Source organism: Odocoileus virginianus, chromosome X (genome assembly GCF_023699985.2).
Source record: "Odocoileus virginianus isolate 20LAN1187 ecotype Illinois chromosome X, Ovbor_1.2, whole genome shotgun sequence".
Lineage (NCBI taxonomy): Eukaryota > Metazoa > Chordata > Mammalia > Artiodactyla > Cervidae > Odocoileus > Odocoileus virginianus.
This window is the reverse complement of record NC_069708.1, coordinates 11,452,018-11,474,957: the sequence shown is the minus strand read 5'-3', so window position 1 is coordinate 11,474,957 and position 22,940 is coordinate 11,452,018. Positions and strand designations below refer to the sequence as shown.

At 41.0% G+C, this 22,940-nt stretch overlaps 1 pseudogene; it reads left to right on the top strand.

Annotated features, from left to right (window-relative positions):
• Nucleotides 1-16,425: 16,425 nt before the first annotated feature.
• On the top strand, nucleotides 16,426-17,562 carry LOC110150646 (transcription factor AP-2 gamma pseudogene; annotated as a pseudogene).
• Nucleotides 17,563-22,940: the final 5,378 nt, after the last annotated feature.

The following is a 22,940-nucleotide window of genomic DNA, read 5'->3' as shown; positions in this document are numbered from 1 at the left end:
CAATTAATTGGATTAATGTTTTATTTATGTTAATGTATTTTTAACAATTTTATTGGAATATAGTTGACCTACAACAATGTGTTAGTTTCAGGTGTATAACAAAGTGATTCAGTTAGACATGCACATATATTCATTCTTTTTCAGATTGCTTTCTCATATAGGTTGTCATACGTTAATGTCTTTTTGAAGGAGGGGGAAACCACATGAAAAAACATGTCCAATAGAGTAAGTCCCTCATGGTTCAGAGTCACTGCCCCTAGAATGACAGATTGAAGCAACTCAACTTATTTTCTTCATGTTCACAGTCACTGTAGTATCGTGTTTCTGAATCCCCCATTTGAATGAAGGAATCTGTAGTACCACCAGTACTGGAGACACAAACTTCAGCCCAGGTAAGCCCACACAATTTCAAACCACCACAATCTTACTCTAGAATCAAATGTGTGTATAGCTGAGATCACTGTGTCCATCACCTACTATATAATTGGGGTTCTCTGCATCACCTCCCATGCAGAAAACAATGTTTCTTACAGGATAAATAATGAAAATGTGCTCATGTGAAGCTTATATATTATTATTTAAAGTTCAACAGTAACTTTAGCAATTTTAAAACTTTAATAAGGTGTTTGGGATATGAGGGGAGGAATATTATGACTTACATTGTTTAGAATTTCTTGGACATGTTGATAATAAAAGACGCCAACTTTTAGTAGGTTTTATTATTTTTTTTTAAGTTCTCTACAAACAATGAATTCTCTTCTGGCCTGCATCTGGGGCTGACTGCTCCCACAGCCCTGCTCTTGTTACCCATTGCCTGCAACCACTAAATGAGAAAAGCAGCCAGGACAATACATCCAATATTGAGTATTTAACACATCCAATATTCTCCTTCCACGAGTTATCTCCTTGTTCCCTTCCTCCTACCCACCCAAAGCCTGCCCTCCATCCTTCCATATATATGTGCATGATTTTGAGCCTTTAGCTCAAGTGAACCAACCAACCCAGTGGCCTATACTGTTTGATGATAAATAATCAACAGCTTAGGTCTTCATTTGTAAACATGGGCCTTCTATGGGTTTCCTCTTGAGACATGTCTCAACGTCAAAAGATAGAGTTGGTCCAAGTTGCCTTGGCATTGGGGTGTGGAGGCAGCCTTTCAGGATGGGGCCCACGAGTCTGTCATTTGCCTCTTTGCTCTCAGATCTCCTCCCAGCCTTCGGTATCTCCACTCAGTATCATGAAGCGCTCCACTTCCCTGGCTTCTGGGCAGGTCGGGGCAATAGGAGACCCAGGCAGGAGACTGCAGGGAGAAAGGAAGGAAGAAGCCCAGTGATCGCCTCCTCCCCTTTCCACCTCAGGCAGTGTCTCTGCAATAGCTCTATCTCCTCCACAGAGATACATTTTCTAAAAAGTTAATGAAGCCTAAGCTCCAGGGCCTCTCCCTTGCACAGGCCTCTTCCAATGCCCTGTGTGTATAATTTTTTAACAGCTTTATCGAAATATCATTTATAAACCATGAAAATCACCCATTGTCAGTGTACAGTTCAATGGTTTTTAGTAAATTTAGTGAGTTCCGCAAGTGTCACCACTGTCCACCCGCAATTTCCCTTGTGACTTTTCAGTCAATTCTGGTTCCAGGCCCTGGAAACCACTAATCTACTTTCTATCTCTCTGTATTTGCCTATTCTGGACATTTTCATATAAATGGAGTCAAATAGTATGTGGTCTTTTGTGACTGATTTCCTTCACTGTTTTCGGGGTTCATCCATGGTGTAGTATGAATCAGTACTTCATTCCTTTTCATTGCCAAATAGTATTCTATTTTATGGCTCTTCCCCGCTTTGTTTATTCTTTCACCAGTTACTGGACCTGACCGTGATTTTATATTTGTAATTTTTAATGCTTTATATTTCAAGGGCTCCCCAGATTGCATAAGCTGTGGACCCCCAAACCAAAGCTGCCTGTGCCTCTGTGGCTACAATCCTGTGATGGGCAGCCTCTAAGATCTTGCCTCCTGCCATTCATGCCCTTGGTGATCCCTTCTTCTTGAGTGTGGGCTATACCTAATGACCCCCTTCTTACAGATAGAATATGGCTAAAGTTTTGCCAATGCAGGAGAGGCAGGTTTGATCCTTGGGTTGGGAAGATCCCCTGGAGAAGGAAATGGCAACCCACTCCAGTATTCTTGCCTGGAGAATCCCATGGACAGAGTAGCCTGGCAGGCTACAGTCCATGGGGTTGCAAAGAATTGGAAACAACTTAGCAACTAAACAACAACAATCTCTGTGTTGCTTGATGGACCACTCTGGCTTCTTACTCTTCTGTGACCCACATAATCAGCTACTGGTTTTAACCCCTCTCTGTTTGAAATACCTAGAGTGGTTTCTAGCATTGCAGGGGAAAACATTTTATCTTCTGTGACACACAGGCTCACTTGAGCCTTCACAAGGCTGTTTAGAGAGAGAAAGAAATTAGTGTGGGACTGAGAGCCTTGTAGGTCCTAGAATCAGTCTTCATGAGTAAAATAGGTTAAGACAGAAAGCCACCTGCTGAGCTACCAGATAGCACAGTAACAGCTCTGAAAGGTGATGACAGAGTGACGGAGCAGCCCTTCTCACATTCCAGTCTGCAGTGAGCATTCTCGGCCGGGGAGAGAGGGTATGTGAGCCGAAGCATGTATTCCCCAGTGGCTGCAGCTATCCTGGGGATTCCCCTTTACCGAGGCTCCCTGAGGCTCCAGTAGGGCGAGAGGAGGTCTCACAGCTGTGGACACAATCAATCATGATCCTAGGAAGCAGAGTCCACCTCCTCTGGGACTTAGATGGCTTCACTGTGGGCTCCATACTGCTTACACGTGGCCCAGCTGCCCTGGGGATGGAGTTCAGCCTGCAACGTGTTGAAACAGTTTCTCCAGACTGCTGGAGGACTTGTGCCCTGGCAAAGGTGCTGTCTTCTTTATCCCTACTGGACAAAGAAGCGGCTCTTGGCCAGACCAACCGGGAAAACAGCAGAGAAGCCTTTGGGCTAACTTCCTCATCTCTCAGTCCCTAGCTTGGTCGAGTGCAGGGGCTCTTGGCTGGCAAACTGTTTTCCTGGGAGACTATTTTTGCCTCCAGCCCCTAGTGCTGTTATCACGTCTTCTGAATGGGGGCTTGAGAGTAAACTGAGCAACAGACACAGCCCTGAGCATCTTTTGGCCCTTCAGGGGTTCAGTGTCCTGCACAACCAGCTGTCATTCTCCATACACCCTGCAGCCCGGGATTCTCTCCCCCCTGCCTCTTCCCCCTGTGTCCCGTGTAGTTTCATGGACCAGCACCTTCACACCCACCCCCACCTCTGACTGAGGAATTTGCAGGTTCTTTTGACACAGCGGACTCAGCCACCCTTCCCACTCTGCAAAGGTGTGGAATTGCCCTGGAGTCATCAGGTCCCTCTCAACGGGGCAGACACCCAGGTAACACAGGGACAGAGTGTTGGCAGTTGGCAAGTCTAATGTCAGAAACCCTCCATGGAGTTTGTCTCAGCGTGCACAGAGAGAACAGAGAGAAAGAGTGGACAAAGAAGGAAATTAGGAATAAAATGGCTAGGAGGATTCTAAGATTGATTTCAATCGAGCTGCAACTGTCAGCTGTTAGGGGAATCTGAGCCAAGGCCTCAGCTAGAGCTGGGGAGAAGTTAGAGAACAATGGCTCATAAGAAAGACAGTTCCTGCCTCTACAGACTGCTGCTGCTCTCTCTGGCTGGAATAGATTTCACTGAGCAATTCAGTATTGACTCTAATCATTTACATCTTCATTAAATATTAATTTGGTATCCTGTAATTGTTCATTACTTTTCAATCTGGGTTGGATTCAGTGAGACACTGTGCTGATTTCTTCAGGATGTCATCACCAAAGGCTGTTGGGCAGGGGGCTCAGATCCAATGAGGATACAAGCTCACAAGCAAGGAATTCCCTCAGTGCCCACCAGTGGGCTGGATGGTTATTACTCGTGTGATGATGGGGAGGGGCGGACATTATACAGCCTCTCAGGGCTCTGCCAGTGAATTACAGATCACTTTGTCCTTTCCCCTGTTAACACATCCATAAATTACAACACAGCATGTGCAGAGCTCATATGGAAAAATACCATTTAAAAAAGTATTGTCTAATGCCTTAATTGGGGGGGGCACAAATCAATTAGTCACATAAACACTTAATTAGTTGAGAAAGAGGAACCATCTCAATTTTGTGGATGAAGAAGACTTGAGGACCCTCAGTGGTGAATGTGGAAATGGGTGGGGGTTTGGAAAGGGCCCGTTCCCTTCAGTGGCAACTTCTGCATATTTTGTCCAGCACATTAAAGTAAAACTGGGCTTAGGTTCTATTGAGATACTTGAAAAGGAGAGAGCTCCTTTTATATGTGTTAGTTAAGCCTTTGGCTGTAGATAATTATATACCCAACTAAAATTGCTTCACCACTAGGATACTTCTTATTTAATCAGTTCAGCTCAGTTCAGTCACTCAGTCGTGTCCAACTCTTTGCGACCCCATGGACTGCAGCACACTGGGATTCCCTGTCCATCACCAACTCCTGGAGTTTACTCAAACTCATGTCCATTGAGTTGGTGATACCATCCAACCATCTCATCCTCTGTTGTCCCCTTCTCCTCTCACCTTCAATCTTCCCCAGCATCAGGGTCAGTTCTTCACATCAGGTAGCCAAAGTATTAGAGTTTCAGCTTCAGCATCAGTCCTTCCAATGAACACCCAGGACTGATTTCCTTTAGGATGGACTGGTTGGATCTTCTTGCAGTCCAAGGGACTCTCAAGAGTCTTCTCCAACACCACAGTTCAAAAGCATCAATTCTTCGGCACTCAGCTTTCTTTATAGTCCAACTCTCACATCCATACATGACTACTAGAAAAATTATAGCTTTGACTTATTTAATACACACAAAAAATCCAGAGATAGGTGGGATCACAGTCAGTTCAGTGGCTCTACAACGGCACCAAGAACTCAGACTCCCTTCATCTTTCTGCTCTGTCCCCCTCAGGGTACCTAGGCATGTCCCCTCATGGTTGCAAAGTGGCTGTCATGGTCCCAAGCATTGAGTGCAAACATAATAATGCCCAACTAAAGAAAAGAGATGTTTCGACTTATGAAGTATTTCTTATTAGGGAGGAAGTCTTCCCCAGAAGCCCCCTTCCTCAGCTATCATTGGCCAGAATTGAGTCACATGTCCCTGTCTTAGTTGCAAGGGAGGCTGGAAAGTGAGAAGCTGGCATTTTCAGTCTCTGGGATGAGAGGTTCTCTTCCATCAAGAAAGGAGGAGGAGATGGCCTTTGTGCTGATAATCAGCAGTGTTATTCTACACTTAGATTCAACTTTTATTGAGGTCTTAGCCCAGGCTTCACACGCTGCTAAGTACCTTACATTACTTACCTAGTTAAGCTGTAATCAAGTTAGAATAGTCAATAAATTACCTGTTGGGGTCTTAGAGGCCACTTGTTCATCTGTTTATCTCTGAACCCCTAAGCTGTTCACTGGTGAATGAGAATACTATCCAACCTATTCTAATAATCAAGTGAGCTAAAAATCAGTATTAAAAAGAAAGACTAAAAATTTCCATTAACATGGGTTCAAACAACCTAGATTGTTAAGACTTGGATTTTCTTTGTTTCTAGCAGGGAGTTAAGCTAAAGAGACTGAACAAGCCACTCCTAACATCCAGAGTAAAAGTCAGAAGCTAAAAGGTCTTAATTCTAATTCTTTTAAATTGGGTCCAAACCAATGTTGGCCCCAGATCTAGACCCACTACAAGAAATGGCTCAGAGATAAATATCCCAAGCACTCCCATGTTCCAAAATGCATTAGCTTAGGACAATCCCATTGGATGGGCTTATTTATTTGAGCCAGTGAGAATATACTGCCGTTTACCTACATTTTGCATTGGAGTTTCTGTCAACAAGTAATCAAGTCTCTCCAGATGTTTCACTTGCTATAACAAAGCTACTGCCACAAACAATAACACACAGATGTTCCCTTTGAAAAGCAGATTAAAAATGTTTTTGTTAATGTTTTCAAATTATCTAATGAATTGCAAAGAATATGGATGCAGAATTGGTTGCTGGAATATCTCCTTGAAACTGGATTTTTAAAAAATTAATTAACTATAACCTCTTTGGGTAAGATTAATCAAACTTCAACAAATAAAGGAGGAAAAACAAACTTCATGTTTTTTGTCAAGTAGGATTCAAGTGGTTAGAGGGTGTGAAATTTGCTTTTCACAGAAGGATTTTATTTCTGTTTGTTTCATTTTGTTTTCTTATCCCCTATTTCTCTTACTGTATTTCACATGGAGTCTGCTCCTGTGTTACTTTGAGTCTTTGTTTTCTGAAATTTATTTTTTCTTTATCTGCTCATACGCCCCTAAGTCCTGAAAGCTCTTTTCAGACCCTCCTTTTGGTTAACCACAGCATTTCAGAGCTTTGTTATTTCTGATTTACACTGCTTTTGTAACTGAGCAGGACCCTATGAGGGTCTTCCTGGGACAGACCTCTCCCCTAATCCTCTGCTTTAGCTCCTCTCTGAAGTACCCAGATAATAGATTAGTTACTGTTGTGTTGTTCAGTTGCTAAGTCATGTCCAACTCTTTTTCGACCCCATGGACTATATGCTACCAGGCTCCTCTGTCCATGGGATTTTTCAGGCAAGAATACTGGAGTGGGCTGCCATTTCCTCCCCCAGGGGATCTTCCCAACCCAGGGATGGGATCCAACCCATGGCTCTGCGTTGACAGGGAGATTCTTTACCACTGAGTCACCTTGGCAGCCTGATTCATTTGTATCTGACGCTTATTCCCTGATTTTTCAGATGCTAAAACTACCACCAAATGGAAGAAATTAACTACTTAATGATCGTGAGCACCTTGCCTTTAAAAATGTTTTGCTGAAACCCTTCAGAGACTTGCAATCAAAAGGGAAAATGATGGGAAAATCCACACATTTTGAGGTGTGGGGAAGTAATTCTGGCTTATACCTGGTTTAACTTAAACTTTGCTGATCAAAGTAGCCTGTTTTATAGTCTTTTGAACATGCACTGTACATCTGCTTTTGGGTCTTGAGATGGGGAATGCATTTGAAAATCAAAATGGAGTAGCTGTGGTTCAGACATCCAAGGTAAAACGAGGTTGCCATTACGGACATGATTTCTGGCATGTTCCTATATTGTTGAGAACTCAAATTTTCTGAGTTGTGTCATACTTAGGACCCCACCAGCCATTCTCAAAGCAGTGTCTGATGGCAGATGGCAGCTGCAAGCTTACAATCTAAGGTCTTCTCTTGTAACTCTTAAATTTTTAGACAATAAAATTGTTTCGGATCAGATGTTAGCAGAAAAAAGGAGACATGTGTAGTGACCATCAGCTCCTGTTATGTATATGTTAATACCACATCAGAAGTTAAAATCAGCTTAGATAAAAGTAGACAACTGGCTCCTCGACTACAAGTCTCCCCCAAACTGCCAGGTCCAGACTGGTTTTCAGACTTATTCTCTTGAAGTCTTCAGGAAATGACATCTATCTTGGTGTAAGGTCAGGCTACTCAAAATGGCTGCTGTCTTGCTCTCTGTACATTCCCTGCCCAACCAGTGCCTGCTTCACCTATATTAGACCCACATGACTGACGTTCCTGCATACCTGTCCCAGACCCCAACTACTGACTGTTCTTATACTGGTTTTCCTGGTAAGTGATGAGCCCAACTGAAGTCAATTACCCTGTAACTGGTAAGTTACCCTTCTCCCTGGGAGCAAAAACTACCACCATGCCCTGCCCACCATCTGCTTCACATGGTGGGGTGTTGCTCCAGGATCTTGCCTCAGACGTGTGAGCTCCCCCACCCATTAACCCACTGATGTCTCTGGTGCTGTCTCCAGGCCCTTTCTTCAGTCTTAAAACTGGGCAAGTACAGGCTTTGTAGGCCTGTGGGATGCAGCCCAACACTTGTCTGTTAAGTTTCAGTTGTCACTCCTTCAGCTACTTCTAATTGAGTCGGCTGGCTCCAAAAGTGTGGACTAAGGGACTAAGGGGAGAAGGCAATGGCACCCCACTCCAGTCCTCTTGCCTGGAAAATCCCATGGATGGAGGAGCCTGGTAGGCTGCAGTCCATGGGGTCGCAAAGAGTCGGACACAACTGAACGACTTCACTTTCACTTTTCACTTTCATGCATTGGAGAAGGAACTGGCAACCCACTCCAGTGTTCTTGCCTGGAGAATCCCAGGGACAGGGGAGCCTGGTGGGCTGCCGTCATTGGGGTCGCACAGAGTCGGACCCGACTGAAGCGACTTAGCAGCAGCAGCAGTAGCAGCAGCAAGGGACTGAGATTTTAGTTATACGAGAAGTGGATCTAGGACCTGAAACTCGGAAATGTTTCCAATTCTGTCTCCATGTTACTGCACCAAACTTGGGTCCACTCACCCCCATGCAGTGAAGCCAATCTAATCAGGTTGTGGTGAGGAAAAAAGGAGCATTTATTGTAAAGGTGCCAATACTAGGAGGACAAGCAGCTGGTCCTCTAAACCCCCAAATTCCCCAAAGGGTTTCAGCAAAACATTTTTAAAGGTCAGGTGAGGAGGGGTGTCCCATGGTATGTGATCAACTCATGCACAATTCTGATTGGTTGATGGTGATCTATCCTTAGGTTCCAGAAGGTCTGGGGGCTACTGCTCAAATCATCAAGCAGTTCATTTCTTCCATTTGGTGGTGGTTTTAGCATCTGAAAAACTCAGGAAATATGCATCAGATACTATTATCTAGGTACCTCAGATAGGAACTAAAAACAGAGGGTGTAGGGGAGGGGTCTGTTGGGGAAGGCCCCATAGGGTTCTGCTTGGTTACATCCCTTCCCCAAGTTGAGACAGGACTACACCCCATTTGAGCAGGGAGTAGCCAGAGGAGTTCTCTCCCCATCCCCTGAAAGATTTGGGGAAGGATGAAACAGGATTGGAGATTGAAACCGAGTTTCTCTGCCAAGTTTACGATGAACTTCTATCCAAAGTATTATTCCCTTTCTTTATATATATATTTATTTATTTATGTACTTGGCCGCATCAGGACTTAGCTGCAGCACTTCAGTGAATCTTCACTGAATCATGCAGGATCTTTCGTTGTGGCGCACACCCTTAGTTACCCCCGCGGCACTGAACCTGTGTCCCCTACATTGCAAGGCAGGCTCCTAATCACTGGACCACCAGGGAATTCTCACATTACTCCCTTTCTTGTCCAACACCTGTTCTCCTCAAGACTGAGGGGTACAAAGTAAAGGGAGGAATTATAACTGAGCAGAACCCTACAGGCCCTTCCTAGGACAGACCCCCCCCCCAACACACACACACACCCACCCTCTTCTGTAGCTCCTCTCTGAAGTGCCTGGGTAATAGTATCTGATGCATATTGTCTGAGTTTTTCAGATGCTAATACCATCACCACGTGGAACTAATTGACTAGTTGACGATCCTGAGCTGCTGGCCCCCAGGCCTTCTGACACCTAAGTGATCGCCATCAACCAATCAGAGAATTGTGCCCCAACTGATCACTACCCTGGGACCCCCCACTGTCACCTGACCTTTGAAAATGCTTAGCTGCAACCTTCTGGAAGTTGGAGTTTTTTTTTGAGCACAAACCACTCAGTCTCCTGCTCCAAACTCTGACGTTTTGGTTTGTTTGGTCTCACGGGGCGAGGGGCAAAAGAACTTCCATTGAGTAACACTTTTCCATAGCTTTATTACTTTCTTTTAACCTCATTTTGTATTATTACCTGAAAGGTTTTGTATCATAATTTTCTGCTGTGCCTTCATTATCTGTTGGCATGTTATTTGATTCTTTTTTCCTTTGTTTCTTTTTTTTAATAATAAAAGTAATTATTATTCTTTTGGCTGCGCTGAGTCTTTGTTGCTGCACACAGGCTTTCTCTAGTTGTGGAGCGGGGCGGGGCTCCTCGCTAGTTGCATGTGCAGGCTTCTCATTGTGATGGCTTTCTTTTGTTGTGGAGCACGGGCTCAAGGGTGTGCTGGCTCAGTAGTTGAGTTGCAGGATCAGTCCCTGCGGCATGTGCAAATTTCCCAGACCAGGGATCAAACCCCTGTCCCCTGCCTTGGCAGACAGACTCTCATCCACTGGACCACGAGGGAAATTCACCTCTTTTTCCTTATTATATCATTGTAAAAGGTTTGATCATAATCACTGGTCATGTTTAAAGTAGATGGGTTTTCCTGTGTGTTTAGGAGATGGGTGCTAAATAGGGAAGAGGCAAACCAGAGCTGCTTTTCTAGCTTCCCTGCTCGAGGGTTCCCTTTCTGCTTTGGCTCCAGAGCAGGGCTGGCTTCATGGATATGTGGCCTGTGTAGCCAAACAAGGTCCTGCTCCAGATTTCATGCTCTCCCGTTACCATCTTGAAATTTTTAATCACTTGTGAACAAGGAGCTCTGGCTTTTCACTTTGCACTGTGCTCTGCAAATTACGTAACTGATCCTGCCAGGGACTGTTAAAAACCATGGCCTTTCTGTAGCCACCTGCCCAGTTCAGAACCTCTCCTGGCCAGTGTGTGAAAACTTTCTGTCTCCCACCAGTGTTTCTAGCTTGCTTAATTCAGATTCCACTCCCAACAAGCTTCTTTTTCAGAGAGAGTCTCAGTTCTTCTGGATGGGAGATGTTATTGTGTATTTTTGAAGTTCTTATAGGTTTAATTTACCTTAGTACTCTATGACAGCCCTTAGTGGGTTCTTGTAGTTCTTTCTGGACTTGCAAATGGAAACTATGAAGATGTTTCTCAGGTTGTTCTCAGATTTGCCTACTGAACATTCCACTCAAAGTGGAGTACTTCTTTTGGAAGAATTTGTTGACAATTTCTGTGTCCTGGGTCTGCTAAGATGATCAGAACGCCACTTTATCTTCCCTCTATTAAACACACATAGCTATTAAACCCATAGGGATCCTGATGATGTCAGAGTTTGGACTCACTCCCCCATATTCTGGAATTCATGGGTGTACCAGTCACTTGCTTTGCTTGAAGATGTTGCCTGTGGACTGTTTCTTTTGCTATCCTAGTTGCTATGAGGTGACTTGGAGAGATTAAAAAACTATATTGGCATCATGATCTTGCCCCCAACTAGAAGCTTTGATAAGAATGTTCAGGTTTGATGTATTTATTACAGGATCATTAACCATTAGGTAAGTATTACACCAAATTTCCAAGGACTGCTTTCTCAAACTGTCTTTATCCAGGCATATATTATCTAAGAGGCTGAAGTAAACAATAGGAAAACTAGTGTTATTGTAACTGGCAGGGCACATGTGCTCTGATTTATATACTGAACATTACAATTTTAAAATTTGGTTTAAAAAATAAAAACCTCATTAAAGCTTCCATTTATGGGTCTTGTTAGCTGAGAACATAAATATGTCCATTACAGTCTCCAAATCTGGCAAAGTAGTAAACCCTGGGATAACTAAAGCAGATAAAAAGCCACCCAATCAACACCTAGAAAAAGACACACCATTGTTTTAATTTTTTAATTGACATATAGTTGATTTATAATATCGTGTAAGTTTCAGGTATACAGCACAGCAATTCAATACACACACACACACACACACACATATACACACACACATACATATATACATATAAACATACACAGGCTTCCCTGGTGGCTCAGAGAGAAAAGAATCTGCCTGCAATTCTGCAATGCGGGAGACCTGGGTTCAGTCCCTGGGTTGGGAAGATCCCCTGGAGGAGGGCATGGCAACCCACTCCAGTATTCTTGCCTGGAGAATCCCCATGGACAGAGGAGCCTGGCGGGCTACAGTCCATGGCATCACAAAGAGTCGGATATGACTGAGCGACTAAGCACAGCACATATATACATATACACACACTTTCAGATTCTTATCCCTTATAGGTTATTATATAATATTGAGTATAATTTCCAGTGCTATACAGTAGGACCTTGTTATTTATCATAGTAGTATCTGTTAATCCCAGCCTACTAACTTATATCTCTCTCCACCCCTCTTTCCCCTTTGGTAACCACAAGTTTGATTTCTGTATCTGTGAGTCACTTTGTGTTTTAGAAATAAATTCATTTGTGCTTTTTCTTTTAGATTTCACATATAAGCAATATCACATGATGTTTGTCTTTCTCTGCCTATCTTCACCTAGTGATAATCTCTAGGTCCATCCATATAGCTGCAAATGAAATTATTTGATTCTTTTTTATGGCTGAGTAGTATTCCAGTGTGTGTGTGTACCATATCATATTTATCCATTCATCCATCGATGGGCATTTTGGTTGTTTCCATATCTCGGCTATTGTAAACAGTGCTGTAATGAACATGGGGTGCATGTATCTTTTCAAATTATGGTTTTCTCCAGAAATGTGCCCAGGAGGACACAGCATTATTTTTTAAAAATTATATCACAAACAAAATGAGGCAGTAATATATAATTTTCACTTAGTATATACAATGGTATTTTGGCAGAGTAGGACTGTAAAATAGATACTTGACAGAAAGTATTTAAAATCAGAATACATGATATCCCAACAAAGTCCTTCTTCAACCAAAATTCAACTGCCATTTATTCATTCACTGATAAATGTGAAATGTGTACCGTGTGCCAGAGATGCTTAGATAAGAAGACAGAGCCTCTGCTTATTAGAAACCAGGCAGGTAGTCTGGTAAGTGCTCAGAAAATGTGATGTATGCTTAGTTCAGTTCAGTCACTCAGTCATGTCCCATTTTTTGCGACCCCAGGAACTGCAGCATGCCAGGCTTCCCTGTCCATTACCAACTCTCGGAGCCTACTCAAAGTCATGTCCATCACATCAGTGATGCCATCCAACCATCTCATTCTCTGTCATCTCCTTCTCTTCCCACCTTCATTCCTTCCCAGCATTGGGGTCTTTTCAAATGAGTCAGTTCTTCCCATCAGGTGGCCAAAATATTGGAGTTTCAGCTTCAGCATCAGTCCTTCCAATGAATATTCAGGGCTGATTTCCTTTGGGATGGACTGGTTGGATCTTCTTGCAGTTCAAGGGACTTTCAAGAGTCTTCTCCAATACCACAGTTCAAAAGCATCAATTCTTTGGCACTCAACTTTCTTTGTAGTCCAGCTCTCACATCTACACATGACTGCTGGAAAAACCATAGCTTTGACTAGATGGACCTTTGTTGGCAAAGTAATGTCTCTGCTTTTTAATATGCTGTCTAGGTTGGTCATAGCTTTTCTTCCAAGGAGCAAGTGTCTTTTAATTTCATGGCCACAGTCACCATCTGCAGTGATTTTGGAGCCCCCAAAAATAAAGTCTCTCACTGTTTCCATTGTTTACCCATCTATTTGCCATGAAGTGATGGGACCAGATCTTAGTTTTCTGAATGTTGAGCTTTAAGCCAACTATTTCACTCTCTTCTTTCACTGTCATCAAGAGGCTCTTTAGTTCTTTGCTTTCTGCCATAAGGGTGGTGGCATCTGCATATCTGAGGTTATTGATATTTCTCCTGGCAATCTTGATTCCAGCTTGTGCTTCATCCAGCCCAACATTTTGCATGATTTACTCTGTATGTAAGTTAAATAAGCAGGATGACAATATACAGCCTTGATGTACTCCTTTCCCAATTTGGAATCAGTCTGTTGCTCAATCAGGGACCAAAAGAAGGAAAGCTGTATTAGTTTGGGAGGTCAGAGAGAGCTCGGGTCCACACTCTGACTTTGGTTTCTCCTATTTTCTAAACTCAAGCTGCCCTCCAAGCTGAATTAAATCATACTCTTCATCAGGTCTTAGTGATTCTACTTACTAGTTAAGCCTTACCTCCTCAATACCATTTTATAGCAACATTGCCCTTTCTTTGAGTTCTGAAGTCCACACACACAACACACAGTTTCATTTGTCTATATATGATTGTAGAACCAGTCTACAGTTGTTTTGAGTGTTTACTTGTATATTGCTTTTCTCCAACTGAACTGTAAGCATTTCCACAAGAAAAGACAGTTTAAGATGTAACTTCTATCTTCTCTAACATAGAATGTGACACTGGGCACACAATGGACATCTAATAAGTACTTGTTAAAAAGGGAAGAAATAAGTGAGTAAATGAAGTTAGAGAGCTCAATTGCTGCAAACTAAAAAGTAAGGTTAGTTTATGTTCAATTAAGTTTGGTTTGCTACCTGAAATTTGGTTAAATTGTTCGCACATATTTCCAAACGTGGGAGAGTGGAACTGCTTCTGAGATTTAAATAATACTATCATATTGGCCCATATTGGTTTTCTTTTGCAAGGTAAATAAGGATTCTGATACTGATACAAAATGTATCAAGTGAGTTAAATTCCTACCTCAGAATATACAGCTTGTAGAGCATATAGCAAAATTGTGAAGTAGGAAAAATATAAGCCTTGGAAGAAGGGGCACCTAGAATCAAATGCTGAGATGTCATTCACCAACTAGGTGGTCTTGGAGAAGTTAATGAGAATCACTCAATCTGCCTCATGTCTTTATATGTATTTTGTGTACAATTACATGTTTGCATTCTTTTTATGTTCTCAACTCAGCTCAATATAATAGGTTTATAAGTCTCAGCATTGTGTATCAATTGATACTATTATACAAGCTTTGCGTTGATGTTCTAAAATTGTGTTAGGGCCCCCGAAGTTTCTATAGTTATGGGACAGATCTAGAGAATGTCTTTAGCTTCCAGTCACATAGATGAGGTCTTTCCTCCCAAGCCCCCATCACGTACCATTAGAATATTGTTTGAAAACTGTAACAACTGAAACTTTTTTAAAAACATGGTCCTAATTTTTAAACGTGTCATACATGCAAAGCAGTAATTATAGGCTTCAGAACTGTAGAATTTTGTTCGGAGTTTGATGTAAAAAGGAGCAGAAGCGTCTTCCTACCATATCAATACAGCAACTCATCCTATGATAAAGAAAGAGGTCAGATTCAATTCATTATTTGTTTGCCCTCATTCTGCCAATACAGGTTCTCTTAGGCCATCAAGTTAACAGTTCTAATATCAAGAGAGTATTTAATAAAGAAATCAGTTTCTCTTTTCCAGCTATTTTCTTCTTAGACTACAAAGCTAATGAGGCTATTTAAATATGTTGACAAGAAAGAAAAAATATTTTTAAGAACTCTAATTTTTGTCTTCTATCCTCCATTTCATCCTGCTACCAAAACTTTCAGTTGAGGTCAAACTGAGAGCTCACAAATTTCATTCATAGATATGTAGAACAAATGTTTCCAACACCACCCTTCTGATGAACAGCTGAAAAACACAATGAAAATAGCAACACATGGATGGTGAATCATACAAGACAGTATCTCGAGCAAACAGGAAAAAATAACCTTTCTTTTTAGAAAGCTTTCCATCTGTTCTCCAAAGATATGTGCATTTGGTGTATATACACATGCATGTGTGAACAAACACTAAATAAGTCAAACGGTAGATGATGTAAGATAGTGTAATGATTGCTATATCAATTTTTGCCTGGTAGTGAGATACTATTTGACATTTTAAATTATTATATTTCTTTTTTGGTTACACTGGGTCTTCCTTGCTGCTTGAGGTCTTTCTCTAGTTGTGGCGAATGGGGGCTACCTTTCATTGCAGTGGCTTATCTTGTTGTGAAACATTGGCTCTAGGGTGCTCAGGCTTCAGGAGTTCTGACATGTGGGCTCAGTAGTTGTGGCACATGGACTTACTTGCTTTGCAGCATGTGGAATCTTCCTAGACCAGGGATCAAACCCCCTGTCTCCTGCACTGGCAGGCGGGTTCTCAACCACTGGACCACCATGGAAAGTCCTATTTGACATTTCTGAGACTTTTAAAAAATACTTTAGAGAGATTTTTTTATAATTAAGTATGTAGTCAATTTTTGTAAGCAGTCTCCAGTGTTTGAGAAAAGTACGTATTCACAAGCTGTTGGGTTTGGTTCTACATAATCCATTAGCTCAAGCTTGTCAATTGTGTTGTTTGACTCTTCTATACACTTAAGTTTTTCTCTTCTTAATCTATAGCTCTCTGAATGAGGTATGTTAAAATTCTCCACTAATTGAATAGTTTTAGAATTTTTTTAATTTAAAAAATAGTTTTAAAATTCTCTATGCAGTATTGGTTTTTTCTTTTTTTGCTTTATATATTTAGAAGATCTGTTAGATGTGTTCCAACTCATGACTGTTATAGATATATACATATATTTCCTTTTTAATACTATGTAACAAGTTACTTTATCCCAAATAATGCCTTTTTGACTTGAGGATTATTTCATTTGACATGCATATTGTGGATATCTCATTTCTTTCTGTTCCTGGGTTGGCCTATTTTCTTCATCTCTTTTGTCATCATATTTAAAGAATTTTTATTGATTAAAAAAAAATCTAAGGTGATGCACACCCTGGACACCATGGGCTTGGCTGAGAACTGGGACCCCGGGTGGAGGAGATGCAGGATGTTGACAAGTGCAGTGTGTCCACAACCAGCATCTATTTCTGCATGACCAGACAATTACTCAGCAAAGGTCCTGTTTCAATGACCAAGAACCCCTTGACTCTGCCTTGTCAGGAGGAGCTGGTGGGGGCTCTGATGAATCTCAGTAAGGTCTTCTGCTTGGTCCCTGGGAGATTGTCCATCTGCAGCTCTGCATGGAAATACCAAGTGACAGTTGCTGAAGTCCTGAGTGACTGTCCCCACTTGAGGACTTAGATGCATCATTACTAGTAGGTATTCTTGCACGTGCATGTGAAGTCACTTCTGTCATGTCCAACTCTTTGTGACCCTATGGACTGTAGCTCGCCAAGTTCCTCTGCTCATGGGATTTTCCAAGCAAGAATACTGGAGTGGGTTGTCATTTCCTTCTCCAGGAGATCTTCCCCACCCAAGGATCTAACCCGCATCTCTTAAATCTTATGCTTTAATGGGCAGGTTCTTTACCACTAGCACCACCTGGGAAGCCCCAGTAGGCATTCTTAGTAAAGCCAAGTGTAAAAATGTTGGCCAGTCCTTGCAGGAGAAGTTGGACAAAATGAGTTGAATCTTCCAGCCAAGGGACAGAAAACTACTCATATCACCCCTCATGTCACCCTCCTGACATCTTTAGTAGAAGGTGAGGCTGTTCGTTTGGCCTAGGAGTTTGCCCGTGTCTGCAAAGCAGAATTTCCTAGTAAATCCGTGGCTGTAGTATTTAACCAGACCTCATCTCGGAGGACAGCATGTGATGGCAGCTAGGAAGAATATGCTGCTGGCTGCACATCAAGTGTATAAAGGATTCACAGACCTTCTCAATCAAGACTGAACTCCCAGTGGGAACAACCAGCCCAGCCCATTCCTAGAGACCAACATCCAGAACTGCTTGTCTCATTTCAGCTTGATTACCCATGGATTTGGCAACCAGGCCATCTGTGCTGCTGTGTCTACCCTGCAGAACTACATAAAAGAAGCCCTGAGAGTCAGAGACCATCCTGGAGACCACAGTCCAGCCAATTCTAGCACAACCCTGGAGAAGATGGGGAAGCACAAGAAGTAACATGGTGGTGAACCAAGGGCCAAACAGTCTAGAAGGAAAAGGACTCCCAAACCATTTCCACCAGGGCAGACTGGCACCTCGCTTGCCTGGGGGACAGAGTTGTTATCCACCTTCCTGTGAAAAAGGCCTCAGTTGATTTCCAGGTCTTCACATGCCCACCTGGATTCCTTAGTAATTAAGGAGTGCTGACATGTCTCCATAACTCTGGACGAGATGTCAGAAGGTGATAAGTGCTGGTTCTTTACCCATTAAGCTTATGTTTTATTTTTTGTGGAACTCCATTCTTCCTTTCTCTGAAAGTGGTGGTACACGTTTTAGAACCTTTTAAATAAATTCCCCAGGCTAGCAAAAACCCACACACACTCGGCTGTTGAAATATCAAATTGATATGATTCAGATCAACAATAACTTTCAGTGTTAAGGTAAAAGTATATAGCTTCTTCAGTCTCATCTTACATACCATAGAAGGCAAGGATCCTATCCACATAACAAGTGGTTAATAGGTGGTATTGGACACTCTTTAAGCCCCTTGTTCAAAAGGGCCCTTTGGGTTTTTGAAACTTGTAGAAACAAAGCCTGCTGATGATTTTATGTTTTCCTTCAAAAAAAAAACTTTGAAAGTTAACTCTTCAAATAGGAGACTCTTTGAAATGACATGTTATTTTTTTTAAGGTACAGAAGCTTTATTCTGCATATTTATTTCACAGCTTGGTGTTTCGAAGAAACTTGAAAAGGGAGGCATGAAGCATTGTTTTTTGCTGTCTGTCATGCCCAAGTCCCAGAGGAGGCTCTGTGTTTTAAGAAACTGCATTGAATGTACAGATTTTATTTATGTATAATTTAATGGGGTCTGTAAATACGGGTGTACTTCTCATGATGTTTTGAGAAATGGGATTTGGTTTTAATATTAATTTTTAAAGGTGACAGGGTAATCTAAGGTACATCTTTAGGTTTTATTCATGTGTACACTCCTATTAAGAGTTAAGAGGATCCTGGGCTTTGTTCTTGACTCTGAAAGACCTATTTAATTGAAGCTTTCAGTTCACAAAGCAATAACTTTGTCTCATTTCTGTTGGGCTGAACCCAAAGATGTGTGTGTGGGTGAGCAAGGAGTTTTAGAACTGAACTCCTTGCCTCTCAGTGTTCCCTAAATAATTGTTGTATATATGAACCCTGTGTAATAAAAAGTATTCTCAATAGAAAAAAATCTGAGGTGAGAAACTGTAGCTGAGTTGAATAACTACATATATTTGTGATTACTAATATCTTTATTTCTAACATCTTTTTCATTTTCTGTGTATCATGCCTTCTTGTGGTTTCTATTTTTTACTGATTTTTTAAAATTTCTTTCTTTTTTTCCATTTTTAAGTTATTGTTCCATTTCTTTCTTTTAATGCAAACCCTTAAATGCTTAACATGCATACTTGACCTAAAAAGTATCTTTACCCTCCACCTGAACAAGAGAAGATCTGGGAACACAAACTCTAAGCATAATCCTCCTATCTTCTATGTTTTTGTTGTCTAGTATTTAGTCGCCCCTTGTTTCTTAACCTCTATTGTTATTGTTTTTATAGTTAATATTTATGTAGATTTGGACTCCATGTTGAGCAATGACAACTCATATTACTCTTACATCCCAGTTCTTTATCTTGGGTTCAGTTTCCTTCTTATTGAAATATATCCTTTAGAGTTTTTTCAGCAAAGTTCTATGCATGCCAACTCTCTCATTCTTTGTTTTTCTAAAATTATCTTTGTTTTGACTCAGTCTTGAATGAACTCAATCTTGCTGACAATAGAATTGAAGTTAACAGTTGAAGATAGTATTCAGTTATCTTTTGACGTTATTGCTAAGTCTCAGTCTAATTTTTGTTCTTTGGTCTTTTTTCCTGTTTTACCATATTTTTGGTATTTTGCAGTTTCACTGTGTTGACCTCTACCCCATTCTCTCTAATCTCTCCTATTGGAATCTTATTAGATGTGTATCATACCTTCTTATTCTTGCCTCCATGTTTCTTTGTGGGTTTTTTTTTTGACTATATTTTCCAACTCTTCATTTCTCTTTGCTGGATTATATGTAATTTTCACAGGTTTTTTTTCAGCTGTCTTTAACATAGACATTAAATTTCAATTTTTATTACTCTTTTTCAAATAACCCTCTTCAGATACTATTTTTTTCATGTTTTCATTATTGTTTTAACTCCTATTTTAAAATGTCTCGCTTTAAAGTCTCCTTTTATCTATAGCTTAAAAGTCAATGCATTACTCCCTCAATAATAACTTCATTAAGTAGTTTGCTATGTATCCTTCTAGTATTTCTTTATACAAATATAAGAATTTTTAAATGTGTATTGATTTTTCTCCCTTGTTTACCATAAGCCAACTTTATATACTGTATTAACATTGATCTGTTTTGCTTTTTGTATGTAAAAACATGACCTTACTCCTTTATGCCTTTACATAGCATTCCATTGTGTGGATATATTATGATTCAGTTCAGTTCAGTTCAGTTACTCAGTTGTGTCCGACTCTTTGCGACTCCATGAACTGCAGCATGCTAGGCCTCTCTGTCCATCACCAACTCCCAGAGTCCACCCAAACCCATGTCCATTGAGTCGGTGATGCCATCCAGCCATCTCATCCTCTGTCGTCCCCTTCTCCTCCTGCCGCCAATCCCTCTCAGCATCAGGATATTTTCCAATGAGTCAACTCTTCGCATCAGGTGGCCAAAGTACTGGAGTTTCAGCTTCAGCATCAGTCCTTCCAATGAACACCCAGGACTGATCTCCTTTAGGATGGACTGGTTGGATCTGCTTGCAGTCCAAGGGACTCTCAAGAGTCTTCTCCAACACCACAGTTCAAAAGCATCAATTTTTTGGTGCTCAGCTTTCTTCACAGTCCAACTCTCACATCCATACATGACCACTGGAAAAACCATAGCCTTGACTAGATGGACCTTTGTTGGCAAAGTAATATCTCTGCTTTTTAATATGCTATCTAGGTTGGTCATAACTTTCCTTCCAAGGAGTAAGCATCTTTTAATTTCATGGCTGCAACCATCATCTGCAGTGATTTTAGTGCCCTCCAAAATATGCTCAAAAAAAAAAAAATGCTCAGTTTTCTTTATAGTCCAACTCTCACATCCATACATGACTGGAAAAACCGTTTAATTTAACCAATACCCTACACTTGGATTGTTTTTAGTTTTTGTTGTTGTTGTTTTACACTTAAAGATAATATTGTAGTGAATGTCATTTTAAGAGCACTGAACTATATGGGATAGAGTCACAGAGTGGGATTGCTGGGTCAAAGTGTAACTATATTTGTAATTTTAATAGATATAACTCAATTGTTCTTCATAGTGGTTAGAACATCTTGTGCCCCACCAATAATCATGAAAGTGCCTTCCTGATTCTCCACAGTATCACTAGTAATGAAAGGGTTAATCTCTCAGTCATGTCCGACTCTTTGCGATCCCATGTACTGTAGCCCACCAGGCTCCTCTGTCCATGGGAATCCCCGGGCTAGAATACTGGAGTGGGTTCCCATTCCCTTCTCAAGGGGATATTCCTGATGCAAGGGTTAAACCCAGGTCTCCCACACTGCAGGCAGATTCTTTACTGTCTGAGCCACCAGGGAAGCCCATATCACTAGCAGAGTGGGTGTCAAATTTCTTTAATGATTAATTTTTTTTTCATTTTATATTATAGTTGATTTAATAATGCTGTGTTTGTTTCAGGTGTATAGCAAAGTAATTCAGTTATACGTATATATTCTTTACCACCCTGAATGCCTGATCTCATCTTTAATCATTTTAACATACATCACATTATCTCTTTTAGATTATTACAATGTCTCTAGTTCTTAGTATCTTCCTGAATATTGTTTGTGGACCTCTCCCTCATTGAGAATCCTTTCTTCTCATGTTCATAATTTGTGTTAGGGAGCATCTCTTCCTCAGATTTTCTCCCCGACCTTTTCTGATTATCTATTGCTACAAACAAATTACTCCAGAGCATAGTGCATAGTGGTTTAAAAAGACTATGTTGCTCATGTTTTTGTGGGTCAGAAATTCAGGAAGGACTTGACTAAGTAGCTCTTACTTGAATTCTTTCATGGTTTGGCAGTTAGATGCCAACTGAGCCTAGAGTCATCTGAAGGCTTTACTGGGTTAGACATCCAAGATGGCTCACATTCAGGGCTGGCAGTTGGTTCTGGATTCTGGCTATCAGTTAACAGCTCAGCTGACATGTAGTGTGGGAGCACCTACATGTGAACTGTCCAACATGGCAGTCTCAGAATGGTGATACTTCTTTATATGGAGGTTTAGGGCTCTAGCATAAGTGGTTCAGCAAACAAGGTGGTAGGTTCAAGACTTCTTTTTGTTAATTTATTTGTTTTTAATTGGAGGATAATTACTTTACAATATTGTGTTGGTTTCTGCCATACATCCACATGAGATCAGCCACAGATTTACATATGTCTCCTCCCTCTTGAACCTCCCTGCCACCTCCCATCCCATCCCACCTAGCCATAGCAATCAGAGAAGGAAAAGAAATAAAAGGAATCCAGATTGGAAAAGAAGTAAAACTCTCACTGTTTGTAGATGACATGATGCTATACGTAGAAAACCCTAAGGATACCACCAGAAAATTACTAGAACTAATCAATATAGTAAAGTCACAGGATATAAAATTAATACACAGAAATCCCTAGCATTCCTATACACTACCAATGAAAAATTATAGAAATTAAGGAAACAATCCCATTCACCATTGCAATGAAAAGAAAAAAAAATGCCTAGGAATAAATCTACCTAAAGAGACAAAAGACCTGTATGCAGAAAACTATAAAACACTAATGAAAGAAATCAAAGATGACACAAACAGATGGAGGCAGATTCTTTACCACTGAGCCACGAGGGAAGCCTTGTATACACACACACACACACACACACACACACACACACACACACACACAAATATTACTCAGCCATAAAAAAGAATGAAATAATGCCATTTGCAGCAACATGAATGGGTCTATAGATTGCCATACTGAGTGAAGTAAGTCAGAGAAAGAAATACTCATAGGTAGAATATAAAAAATGATATAAATGAACTTATTTATAAAAACAAAAGCACAGACTTAGAAAATGAATTTATGGTTACTGAGGGAAAGGATGGGGGGAGGGAAGGATAGACTGGGAGTTTGGGATTGACATTTCACACTGCTTATATTTAACATAGATAAGCAATGATGACCTGCTATATAGCCGAGGGAACTCTGCTCAATATTCTGTAATAACCTAAATGGGGAAAGAATTTGAAAAAGAATAGACACTTGTATATGTATAACTGAATCACTTAGCTGTATACCTGAAA